Genomic DNA, 12,993 nt, shown 5'->3' with positions numbered 1-12,993 from the left:
CACCCACGCCTAGCTCAACATGTGACTTCAGCCTCACAATGGAAACGTGGTTACTCCTCCTCTGGGTGTTCTATGTTCAGGGAGGAAAAGAGGAAAGCAAAATGCCTCCAGCTGCCCTCAGAACTCTGCCACGTGGTTGCAGGTGGCTTCGGGGGGTGGGAATGTGTCGTTCCTGCTGATGCATCGCCATGCCCAACACGGTCGAGACTCTGTCCATCAGGAGAAGGAGAAGGAGAAGGGTTCTGGGTGGGCCAGGAGTAGTGGCTGGCTCAAACGGAAAACACAAATACACAAAAGGCAAAGTGAGAACTGAGCCCAGGAGATGGTGAGAGCTGTGAGAGAGCACTGTGAGAGCGATTGGAAGACCTAGAGAGAATGGGTGATTCCGCATCCAGTGTAAATGACCAAAGTTGACCCAAGGAAAGGGAGAGACTATGGAATAAACTGCTGAGGGGCACCGGACTTTATTCATCCCACAGGGAGTCGCTCTGACCTGCAGAGACAGGTGCTCTCTGGGCTGGTCCAGCCACCCCAGACTGTGAAGGGGAAGCACAACTCACCCAGCTAAAATGCCAAAATCTAACGAAGAGAGAGGCCATGCTCTCTTCACTGTGGATTCGTTTCACCCACACACATGAGCTGTTGGCCCTGTGGGTGGCCCAGCCCTGCCTGCTTGTCCTCCTGTCATTATAGAATCCCATTTTCCTCCTCCGTGAAGTCATTTGTTCCAGGGAAAGAGGGCCAGTCTCAGCCCCAGAAGGTGTAGACCAATGGTGATAACCAAAGGGTGTTGGAACTTTGAGGGGGGGCACAGTGTATCAGAGGCAGAGATATGAGACGGCCTGTGACGCCAAGCACCCTTGCAAAGCTGCTTAACGAGATCATGGGCTCAGACACCAGCAGCACACAATGATCCACAGTTGTCGTCCTGGTCTCCATTCCTTTGCCAGTAATTCATCTACACCCATAGGCTTACGATGCATTTTGGCCAGTTGGGCAAGAAGGGAGTGTTCAGGGGGCTCCTGGGAGAGTCCCGCAGGAGGAGACCATGTCTCCCCTGCCCCCAGATGCTGTCATGACTGGGCAGAACACCAAGACCTGCACTGCCATCTTGCCTGTGACTGTGGGGGAAGCCACAGGTGTACTGAGGGTGGCAGAGAGCCCTGGCCCTGCTCCTCCTCTGACTTCTGTTTGGTGAGATAGCAAATCTCCCTATCAGCTCAGATACTTGGAGTTGGGCTTTCTGATATTTGAAGCCCAAAGTGTCCCACGTGAAGACATGCTCTCCCATGTTGAGAGTAGGGGAAGGCCACCTGGCAACAGTGGGCCGCCTTTTGCAAGGCATCAGGCCATCAGGCATTTGCAAAGCTGCTGGCATTCGGCGCTGGCCGAGCTGCAGGCGAGCAGGCCGTCCACGTGTGAGGAGAGAAAGCCCTCAAGAAAGCTATTAATGTCTAAAATACTCAGTCTCAGCTTCAGTGAACCTGCTTTAGAAACTGAGCCTTCTGAAATAAAAATGTCAAAATTAGTAGAACAAAACAAAATCAAAACCTGGCTATAACACCAGTGTCCCCTAACAGGTCTGAACAAGGCTACAGTGGCCTCTCCATGTTTTGGGATATAATGAGGTTCTTTTAGAATTAGAGCTTAATGTGATGGTCCTAAATAAAATCCACGTGATATTGTTAAGTAACTAAAACAAACTGAAACATGTATGTGGAAAAAAGCCCACGTTGTATTTTAAAAATAAAGACATGGAAGAAACTCCGAATGCACCTGTTCCTGCAATTGCCAGGGCACAGGCCAAGGTGGGCCTGCTCCGCCCCTACTGCCACATCTGGCTCCCTCAGGCCAGTACTTGGGTTAATCCTGACCCAAGGATATTTCCATTGAGTTTTTTAGAGAGAGTGGAAGGGAGGGGGAGAGACAGAGAGAAACATTGACGTGAGAGAGACACATTGAATGGTTTGCACGCCAGTTGCACCCCCCTCAACCGGGGCTGGGGATCGAACCTGCAACCAAGGGATGTGCCCTTGACCAGAATCAAACCCGAGACCCTTCAGTCCACATGTTGACGCTCTAACCACTGAGCCACGCTGGCCAGGGCGGGGCCGGTGCTTCTGTACCATCAGACTTGTCAGAGCAAACATGCACAGCTGCCCTCGGACTTTAAGGCAGAGGCACGAGGAGACTGTGAAAGTGGAGGAGCATTTGGTGTAAAAAAGCAGCAAACGGGGCAGCAGGCGGAGGGGGCGCAGGTCGGCAGAGGGGCTTCCCACATTCAGCAGGCAGGAAGTGCTGACGGGGCCTGCCTGACACTTTAATGATCAATATTTGCAAATATGAGCCCAATAGGCTCTCAGTGCGAATATGCATGTCCAGATTCTTGAGCTGAGAGGCAATTCCGTCTCTTCTCCGAGTCTCTGATGAGGACCTGGCTGTCCCTGGACTTGCTGACTTGCCCAAGACCCAGTGGCTGTGCGGTGGGAGATTGGAGGTGGGACCTCACAGTGCCCAGCACCTATGACGTACATCAGCCCATCTCCTGGTGGGGACAAACCATGGGTGATGCCACAAGTGAACAAAAAATGCCATCAGGAGGTGGTGGGCGAGACAGAAGAATATGGAGGAAGCAGCTGACTCTAGAAAGTTCCCACCAGGCCTGGATTTGGCCACTTAGATGGCTTCCCCAGAAGATGCCGAAAAATTTGGGTTCAGTCCTAAAGGTCTGGTGACTCGATGGAAACTGGTGGCACTTAATGGCGTCGACTCTCAGGTCCCAAGTCTCAATTAGGCAACAGTGCTATTTACATTCACACTTTTTCAAAATGAGGCACAGAACTGGGGAAGCCAGACTTTCACCTCACAATTGTCTGCCCACTGCCCCCGGAGTTCTGGAAGGCACCTCTACTTAGAGAGTACATGACGTAAACGGAAAAATAAATAACCATGAGGCATCAAGAGAACAAGACAGAGCGCTGTGTGCAAGCAGCTGTCAGGGACAGATGGAGTAACGGGCGGCCCAGGACCGAGGAGGCCTTCATCAATGGTGGTAATAGCTGGCCATGCGTCAGCCGAGGTAGAGGAGTCAACAGAACGTGAGAAATGAATTGTTTGTAAATACAATCAACAATTTTGTGTTCCCGAGAAAGCCATTTATCACTTGGAAACCACCTTTGGTAAAAGATGCACCTGGCTTCCTGGTGAGATGGGGCCATTAATTCCACCCAAGTCATGGGGCAGCTCAGGGCTTTTGAAGGCCCCAGAGAACAGACACACATATTTATTCTTATTTGAAGACAGGTTGACAGTCATCTGGGGGTAGGGGAATTGCCACCGGGAGCATGGGCTTGCAGTGGGGACAGTATAAAACGCTACTTTGAAACAGAGAGAACGCCTTAAAGCCCTCTCTGTAGGGATGCCTTGCTGAGGGGCCCTGGCAGGAGGGACTGGGAAGGCCCTGTTTGTGCTCTCAACCCTCCTGGACACCAAGGTGCTGAGACTGGTCTGACCACTGGCTTCCTCAACCTCTGTAGTCATCCCACTGCCGAAAGACCACGTTGGGCTGGGGGAGACAGAGCACTCCCGAGGGGCAGAGGCCAGATGGGGGCAAGGTACTCGGCCATGTGTGGGCCTGCGGTGTGTGCACTAAGAGCTGCTTTGATGAGGATCACAAGTAAACCCACCCACGTCTGAGGAGTTCTGCTCTAGGGGGAGCAGAGAACTGACAGGACATCTGGTTGTGGGATCAGGAGAGGGCTGGGGGTGGAGCCTGGCTTTCCCACAGCTACCAATGGTCTGACCACAGTAACAGAAGGCAGAGGAATGGGGCACAGGCAGGGCACGTGTGGGGTTGGGAGGGTACACACACGCCCTGTGAGCTGTTTCTGGGTGTTGGTGACACAGGAAGCAAGGCCCCCAAGGAGAGTGGCCTAGGAGGGTGCTGGAGGCCCCAGGATGGGAGGATGGGTCAGGCCTGGGGTGGGGATTCCTGGCAGGTAGGCGCTCTGTGGCTGCTCAGAAGGTGGAGGGCTGGGTTTGACCAGGGTTTGCAGGGGTGAGAGGGAGCCTGGGATAAGCTGTGCCTCCCTGGTAGCCTGTGACAAGTACAAGGAAAAAACTTAATTCCAAGGACTCACTCATTTGTGACCTAACCCAGATTCTGGGGTGAGGGAGCTCTGCCATCACTACTGGATACCAGCTGTTAGACAGTTTTGGATATAATTTACAAAATATTTTTGACACTTGCTCAGCCAGTCAACTGACAAGGCTCTTACCCCAAATCTGGGACCACCTAGACATAGCTACCCTCAAAGACATATATCATCAGAAAATACGCATCATTTATTTACCAAGCAAAAAAGGGGGCATTATTCAGTGGAACCAAAGCTTCCTTCTCCCTGAAAACCTGTTTCTATTTTCCACGTCTGACTAATTTTTAATCTCAGTGACTGAGTGGTGATGCCATTGTCACTGATGCTGACAGTGGGTTTTTTAAGAAGCATATGATAGATGTTGCCTTCATGGTGTCCTTTTTTTGGTTATTGTTCCTGTGGCGTTCTGAATAAAATGAGTTCAGCCTCCATGGGGCTCTAGTAAATCTGGGAACAATTGTAGATTAGATGCCATCTTTATGCAAAGCAGCCATGGCACATGCTCAGAGGCCGTCTACTCGGCAGAAGGCAGCTATCTGGCCATTAGTCACCAGAGCAAGAAAACAGCTATTTACCTAACGTCCATTTGTTAAGAAGGCAGGAAAATGGCATCTTTAATAACCTCAAACAAAGGCACTAGAACTGATAAAACCACCATATTGTAAAGTAAGGGAGCAAGTGTGTAACAGCCCCCCGTTTCCCCAGGTGTAAGCTTTAGGCAGGTTTCCTGTCTTGTGATGGGGTCTCGGGGTCAGAGGACAGCCCTACCCACCTCGCCACGCAGCTTCTCTGTTCCCACCTCCCACCACCCTCATCTAGGCATCCCCACCGCCATCTCCCACTGGACAGAGGCACCCAGGTCCCCACAGGCCTCCTGCTCCAAGGCCGTCCAGCTCACCGAGGCCCAGTCATCTCTAAAATGCAATGGAAGCAAGTATCTTACCGAACCTGACGAAGCGCCCGCGTGCCTGCGTGACGACACCCACACCCTGCCGAGCCCTTCCACAGGCCCCCGCGCGCAGACGCACGCCCACGCACACGGGAGCACGCACACACACACTCCCACTTCTCCCCACAGGCTTCCCACAGTGCCCAGGTGTGCCAGCCTGTGCCCGGGGCTTGCTGGAAGTGCTGGGTAGTTGATGGCCCCGGAGCAGCCCCAGCCAATGAGCAACAGGAGGCAGGAGACAGTCAGAGCTACCTCGCTGGAGGTGTGTCCTGAGTTCTCCCAGAGGTCCCAAGGTGGGAGAGCCCCCAGCACAAGGTGCTCATCACCACCCCTGGGACTGGCCTCTTTCTCTTTCCTGCTTCACTCTCCCACGCTGCTACCTGGGCTTCCTGGGCCCACCCTCCAAATGAAGTACATATCTGCATGAAGGCTCCGCAGCTGAGACGCGCGCGGCCCGACACAGCTCTGTCCCTGTGCCCCATCTGCTGCGGTGCCCTGGTCCACACGCCCGCGACAGCCTGAAGTCCGTTCTCCACGCCCCGGCCAGCGCCCGCTCAGCTCCGGGTCCGGCTTGCGGTCAGCGCTTGCGGCCGTCTCCCCGACGCAGCGCCGCGCGCCCCGGGCGCCCGTCCGGGCCGCGCCGTCTCCCCGCGCCCCGCGCCCGCGCAGGCCCGCTTCGGGCTGCGTGAGAACTCGCGCGCCGCGGCCGCGCTGGAACAGCCCGCGTCCCACAGCTAGGGGAGCTTCTCTCGAACATCCGGCCGGCGTTCAAAATAGCAAAACTGTGGGAGCGTCTCCATTTTTTGAGGACACTGAAGCCCCGTGGGCTCTAACAGTCGAGGGCGGTGAAGCCAAGTGTCTGAGAGCAGAGGCGGCCAGCCCCCTGCGGGCCCCACCGCACGCCCCGCGCCCCGGGCCGGCGGCGAGTCTGCAGTTTGGCTGGGGGGCTGAGCTGGCCGCCGCGCCCCCCCGCGCGCCCCCACGCCCCCGCGCGCCCCCCGAGACCCCCGCGCGGCCCCGCACGCCCCCCGCGTCCCCCCCGCACGCCCCCCGCGTCCGCCCCGCGCGCCCCCAGCGCCCCCGCGCCGCCAGTCGCCAGCCTCCGCGCTCCCGGGGCAGCGGGTCTTCTAGGAGCCGGCGGCGGGGGCGGCGGGGGCGGCGGGGGCGGCGGGGGCGGCGGGGGCGGCGGGGGCGGCAGCTGCGCGCTCGCGGACCGGGTCGCAGGCTGCGGGGTGGTTGTCTCTAGCGCTGGTGCGGCCGCTTTTGGGTCCCAGAGTGACCCGAAGAGCTGCACAGAAGGTGGAACGTGTCTTGAGGGCGCAGGGGCCAGTGCGGGGGTGGGGGTGTGTGCGAATGAGGCCCTGTCTTTCCCCTCGGTGACCCCGTTTCAGTGACCCCGGCCTTGCTCTGCACCAGTCCCTTCCTCTCAGTGTCCCCGAGGTTGCGCTTTTGCTGAGTCTCCAGCCTCTGGTCCCCCATTTCCCTCGGGGTGCCCCTCTCCTTCCATGTCTCCCTCTCTGCACGACTCTCCGTGGCCCCTGGGGGCTCCTGTGGACGCACCCCTTACCCCCAAGGGCTTTCCGCCCTGGAACCCGAGCCCCTGAAGCCCCTGAGAGCCCTGGGTGGGTTTTGCAGCCACAGCGCTGCCCTCGTCCCCTGAGTTCCCGCCTGCTTTCCTCTGTGCCACCTTCAAGGGCCCATCGTGTTACATGTCGAGCACACAGCTCTTTCTTGTTTTAACTTTTGGTCAGACGCGTTTAAAGCCATAGCACTCAGCTAGAATTAGCAAGCAGGTTTTTCACTCTGCGCCTGCTTGCAGACTGCCTGTGATATTTAATGATGATGTAAGAAACCAGGGAAAAGGCTCATACCCATTCACTAAGCTTCCTGGACACACTAATTACATCCTGGGGTCAGGAGTGTCAGGACCACTGGAAACCTCAGAGCTGCTGGCCTTGGCTGTTCTTTGGGCTTTGGGATGGCTGCTGTTGTGCTGCTGTGTGGACTTTGCCCACAGGACAGCCAGCTGCTGGTAGGGCCAGCCACAGATTGTCACTGCCAAACAGCCCAGGCTCTCCTGAGAACCCACCTGCTGCTGCCCTGTGTGTTTTCTTGCAGTTGGGGCCACACAATTGCAGATACAGAAAAGGCGATGGGAGATGGTCAGGGACATGGTTTGCAGCGGTTCTCGGTGAAGGATACAGTTGCCCTCACAAGGTAATAGAGCACTTTGGGGAAGGAGTGGCCTTTGCTGGGTGCATTGTCACTTTTGTTAATGGGTAGCTCAGCTCCTGTCCTAGCCTGGTCTAGCTGGCCACATCCCCCCACTAGAGGAAGACAGGAGCGGGTGCGCACAGAGACACAGGGCAGACCGCCTGCAGCCCGCCGTCTGGTACCAGGCTGCAGGAAGAGGCCATCTTACCGCTTCTCTGTGTAGTTTGTGTTTCTTGCTTTTCCTCCCTTGGGAGTCACCTTACTTTTTTTTTTTCTTAAAGGAAAAGAGAAAATACTGAGCAGATGAAGGTAGAAAACTCAAAGGAACAAAAAGTGCAGAAGTCAAACCAAGAAAATCAGGGAAGTCGTGGGAAAGACCAAGTTTGAATCTTTTATGTGCTGTGAATGTTTCATTTTTAAATGCACAATCTTCATTTATTTTTTTAATCCTTACCTAGGGATATTTTTTCATTGATTTTCAGAGAGTGGGACGGAGGGAGGAGGGAGAAGAGAGAGAGAAAAAAACATGGACATGAGAGACATGCACCCTGACTGGGCCCGGGGATCGAACTGCATCCGAGGTGCATGCCCTTGACTGGGAATCGAACCCTCAACCTTTCGGTCTGGGGGCTGATGCTCTAACCACTGAACCACACCAATCAGGGCCAAACACACTGTGTTCAGTATAATCCATTCTTCACTTTTTTACCCATCAGTCTTTCTGAGTGTTCACGTCATTTTGATACATTTTTAAATATGTACTTTGTGTTCAGAAGGCTGCTGCCTCCCGCACACTTAGAGGCAGTTCAGGGGTGGGTTTGGTCATTCAGCTTGGCATCCTTGACACAGCTGCAGCCACTTGCAGAGTTCTAGGGAATGGGCAGCGGCTGGCTGGGGATGTCGGGGTGGCCTGGACCTGACCTGCTCACATACTCCCATCCAAGTTCTAACGAGGCCCGACCGTGCTTAGCTTCCGAGATCAGACGAGATCGGGCGTGTTCAGGGTGGTATGGCCGTAGACGCTGGTCTGCTCGCGTACTGAGTGTCACATTCGGTCTTCCCAAGGGCCACATGCAGGACACATTAGTGGTGGTCTTAGCGTCTTAACAGCAGGCCTAACCACTTACCTTGACGTGGAAATGCTCTCCGTGCACTCTGTTACTTTGTGACTTGCAGCAGGACTTGAAAGAAGAAAGTACGTTCTCCACCTCAAAGGAAACTCATGCCGGGGTGACCTTGTTGTCAGGTGAGCACGTGCTCTGCCTTCTTCCTTTGCAGGAGGTGAAGTGGGGCTGGGGAGGAAGTGCCGGGAGTGCTGTGAGAGGTGAGCAGCATCACAGCCTGTCCCGAGTCTGGCTTTTGCAGTGGAATCGGGACCTGCATGCCCTGTTTTAACCTGGTTTTTACTTTCCTGAAGCAGGAGTTAAAAATCCAGGTGAACTGTAGAATGGTTGGTAACATGAACTGCTGTCTAACGTGCAGGAAATCAATCTCTGGCACATTCACGGGAGTGAGAGATTTGAGGCCAATGTCCTGAGGACTGGTGGGGGGCCCTCTGTCCTCTTGGTGGTTTGGTTTTATTTTAAGTAAATGATCTTGTCAGAAACCATTGTAAACTTGGTAACAATCAATGTAACCACATCCTTTTCAAAGAATAGAACCAAAAATAGTTTAAAAGGCATTAGGCACTCGGCTGTGCTGGCCTTCCTTCCCCTGCGGCCCATCCCTCCCTCCCTCGCCTCAGGTGGTGGTGGACACAGCTTCCTTTGTGCCACAGACAAAGAAAGGACCCAATGGGGAAACTGGTAGGTTTTGCTTTTGAGAAACTTGGTGCCATAAATGAATCCATAGCATGGTGATAGGCTTTGTGTCTCTGTTCATGGTGACTGGAACAGAAGTTTCAGAATCAGAGGGTTTGGGCAATGTTGTGTCAAGTAGGATTTCCATTTTTGACTGAAGACCCTGGCCTTGGAATACAGGAGTTGTTTGACTTGATGTTTTCTCTGAGTCACATCACATGGTGGTCACTAGTTTCCTGCAGTCTGCTCTCCAGGGAGAGGATGGCTGGTCGGTCCTTCCATGTCTACCATGTGGTGCTTCAGCCACCCCCAGCCTTGTCCTTCCCTGGCCCTACTGTGAGCTGTGTGGTCCGTTCTCAGTAGGCTCATGGGTACCCAGGCCCACACATTCCAGGTTGCAGGCAGCTCAGGTTGCAGAAATTGGGGTTTTTATGGTGAAAAGTTTCTAGCGTTAAATGTTGCTGAGATTTTACAAAAATGCTTGGCCAGCCAAACAGAAATATGAGTGGCCCATGAGTTAAATCAGCAGCGTGGAGCTTCCATGCTGTGGACAGAGGCAGGATTTCTCTCTGTGCCTGACGTTCTGTTCCAAGTCTGCTCTTTTTCTCATGGAAAATGTCAGAAAGTTAAGGAAACTTTTCTTTTGTGTTCTTTTTATTGTGATAAAGTTTATGTAATATAAAGTTCATAATTTTAAGGTGGCCCGGCCAGGCGTGGCTCAGCGGTTGAGCATCGACCTAGGATCCAGGAGATCAGGGTTCGATTCCCTGTCAGGACACATGCCCGGGTTAGGCAGCTGATCAATGACTCTCACATCATTGATGTTTCTATTTCTCTCTCTCCCTCTCCTTTCCTCTCTCTGAAGTCAATAAAGATATGTTTAAAAATAATAATAATAATTTTAAGGTGTACACTGCAGTGGCACTACATGCATTCACAGTCTTGTGCAGCCATCACCACTAATTCCAGGAACTTTTCCCCACCCCAGGAGGAAACCTGTCCGCTCACACCACTCCCCCAGCCTGACAGCACCAGCCTGCTCTCTGTCTCTGGATCGCCATTCTGAACAGTTAACACGAGTGGACTAGACAGTGTTTGTCCTCTGTGTCTGGCTGCATTCACTTAGCATGTTTTCGAGACTCGTCTGCATTGTAGCGTGTCAGCTCTTCCTGCCCTTCGTGGCTGAAAGAGTCAGCCGTTGCAGATACCACGTTCTGCTTTTCTGTTCATCTATTGATGGACATTTTGGGTTTCTGCTTTTGGACTACTGTAAATATTGCTGCTGTGAACATTCATGTACAGCAGTTCCTTGAATCACATCATTTTGTTCAATGGCATTTTTAAAAAAATATATCTTTATCGATTTCAGAGAGAGAAAAGGAGGGGGAGAGAGAGATAGAAACATCAATGATGAGAGAGTCATTGGTCGGCTGCCTCCTGCACACCCCCAACTGGGGATCGAGCCTGCAACCCGGGCATGTGCCCTGACCAGGAATCGAACCCCGATCGCCTGGATCCTAGGTCGATGCTCAACCGCTGAGCCACACCAGGCCGGGCAGTTCAATGGTATTTTATTACAGTAAGAAAAAAATGTCTTCCCGGCTGGGGCCACTGTCTGTGTGGAGTCTGCACGTTCACTTTCCCCTTGCCAGATGTATTTTCTCCTCTTTGCTCTATCCATCCTAGTGGGTGTGAAGTGGACTAGGCAGGCCTGACGCCCCGTAACCTAGTGCCTAGGGTTCCCCCATCAGGGCCCTTGGGTGTGTGTGTCTCTGAGTGGCCACTCTGCTCTGGCTGATTACGTCTGGTCTCTCTGTTTAGTTTGGGTTTTGTTTCTGAGTGGTTACTTTTGATGACTGTTTTGCTAAATTGATGACTCCAGGCAGTGGTAATATTGGCAAGTGGACAGAGGTGGGCATGTGGATGGCAGGGGCTGGCTTTGCGCTCTCCTGTAGGTGGGAGCTGTGCCCAGCTGCTCTTGCAGCTTCCGCTGCTGGCTTGTGACTAGATTGGAGCTGCGCTCGTCCACCCCCTGCTCGGACCCTTACCATCCTATTTCCTATGTGTATTTCAAAAAGACAAAGAAATCTATTGAAAAGATTGGAGAATCTACAAGATTATTTTTAATCTTTTCCAAGTGAGCAGCAGGTTTACATATTTGTGCATAAATTTGTGTTCCAGGTGCACACAGACCAACAAGTCATTGAGGACAAATACCTGTGAAAAGCCCTCCAAGAAAAAAGGCTGGGTGAGTGTCTCCCAGCGGATTTTCAGGACCAGCTTTGTACGCATGCGTTGTTTGTTCGTGTAGCTATGACAGCGAATGAACTTAGGAATTTATTGTGAAATAAGTCAGTGGAGCCTGGAGGGATGGGGAAATGGCGTCAGATCAGTTCTTCCTGATGCCCTGCCCGGGGTTTGTGCTGAGGGTGGGTGAGCTGGGGGAGGGTCCACCCACGCACGCTGTAGGTTCCACTCCTGACATGGGCCATAGGGCTGAGGCACAGAGGGACGTTTTCCGAAGTTCAGTCGGAGGCGATAGAAACACGGTTTGGGTGCCACTCTGAAGACGGTCCCTGTGGGAAGGGGCAGGGTGTGCGCGGGGCCCCAGTGTGAGGCTGTCACTGCAGAGCCCTGTGTGCTCTTTGGTTTCTTTCCCTTCCAGGCGGACAGCCAGCCCCATTGTGCGCCCCTCTACCTCGGTGACCTAGGGTGTGTGCTGCCTGTGACGTGGGGCCCACTCATGGGTTCTCTTTGTTCTGGGCAAGGTTCTGAGACCATGAGGAGGTGCTGGAGACAGGATGAGCTGGCTCTTGATGTGTGAGGTGGTTCCTGAGGAGGGGTCCCTGCCAGCCCTGCCAACAAGCACCCTCGGGAAGAGAGATGGCACTGGGGTAGGAACCAGCCAGGGAGAGGACCTGAAGAAAGTGAGAATAAACAGAAGAAAAATAAAGAAAAAAATCGGAAGAGAAAAGGCAGAAAGGGCTTGAGGCGGCCCATGCTGGGATGTGGGAGCTGTACAAAAGCGTGGACCCCAGAGAAGGGGGTCCCCACAGGAGTGGGAGGGGTGTGAGTGCAGACACTAGCCGCAGGAAGAGGAGGCGGGAGGAAAGGGCGGGCGGGCGGGGGCCAGAGAGGAGGGGGCACCAAGTGGTGACAAGGAGACAGAAGCCCAGCACTGCAGACAGGACACGGAGGACGCAGAACCAGCTGCAGCAGGAGGGAGAAGCTGCTGATCTGCACATGCCGAAGGCGTCATGAAGAGGAAACAGATGCGAGGCGAAGATGCAGAGGAGGGAAAAGGCATGCGGGTTGAAAAAATTAAGAAATGAAAATTTGGGTGGTGGCACCAAGGAAGGAGAGAGGACACAGAGCGATACGTTCGACTTGGAGGCTGTGGCTTCCAGGAAAGATCAGAAAAGGAAGCCGGGCACAGCAGCAGGGGACGCAGCTCCGGAAACCGAGGCTCAGAGGCCAGGAGAGGCAGAGCCAGGGAGTGAGGCGCAGAGGGGACACGGTGAAGGGGGGGCGTCCTCACTGCGAGCCTGCCCAGGAAGAAGACGCAGCAGAAGCGCAGAGAGAGGATGGGTGTGGCCAGAAGCCGGGAGGGGAGCGCAGGTGAGAACCGAGGCGGAGCTGGTGGGCACCGGCTGCCTGGAGGGAGAGAGGAGGAAGGGGCGGCTCACGGAGGGAGCCAGCAGCAGGTGGGGCTGGTAGGCCCCACCCTCCCCAGGGCCCTCGGGATCCTCAGGGCCCTCTGGGAGGCTTAGGCAGTGCGTGTGAGGGGAAGAGGTGTGCACACTCTGTATGTCCTCGGTGCCTGCTGTAGGCCTGTGGGGAGGCGTGGTGAACTCCAGAATGTTCTCGAGGGGGACAG

Source organism: Miniopterus schreibersii (assembly GCF_964146895.1).
Source record: "Miniopterus schreibersii genome assembly, chromosome: 17".
NCBI lineage: Eukaryota > Metazoa > Chordata > Mammalia > Chiroptera > Miniopteridae > Miniopterus > Miniopterus schreibersii.
This window is presented reverse-complemented; position numbering follows the sequence as displayed.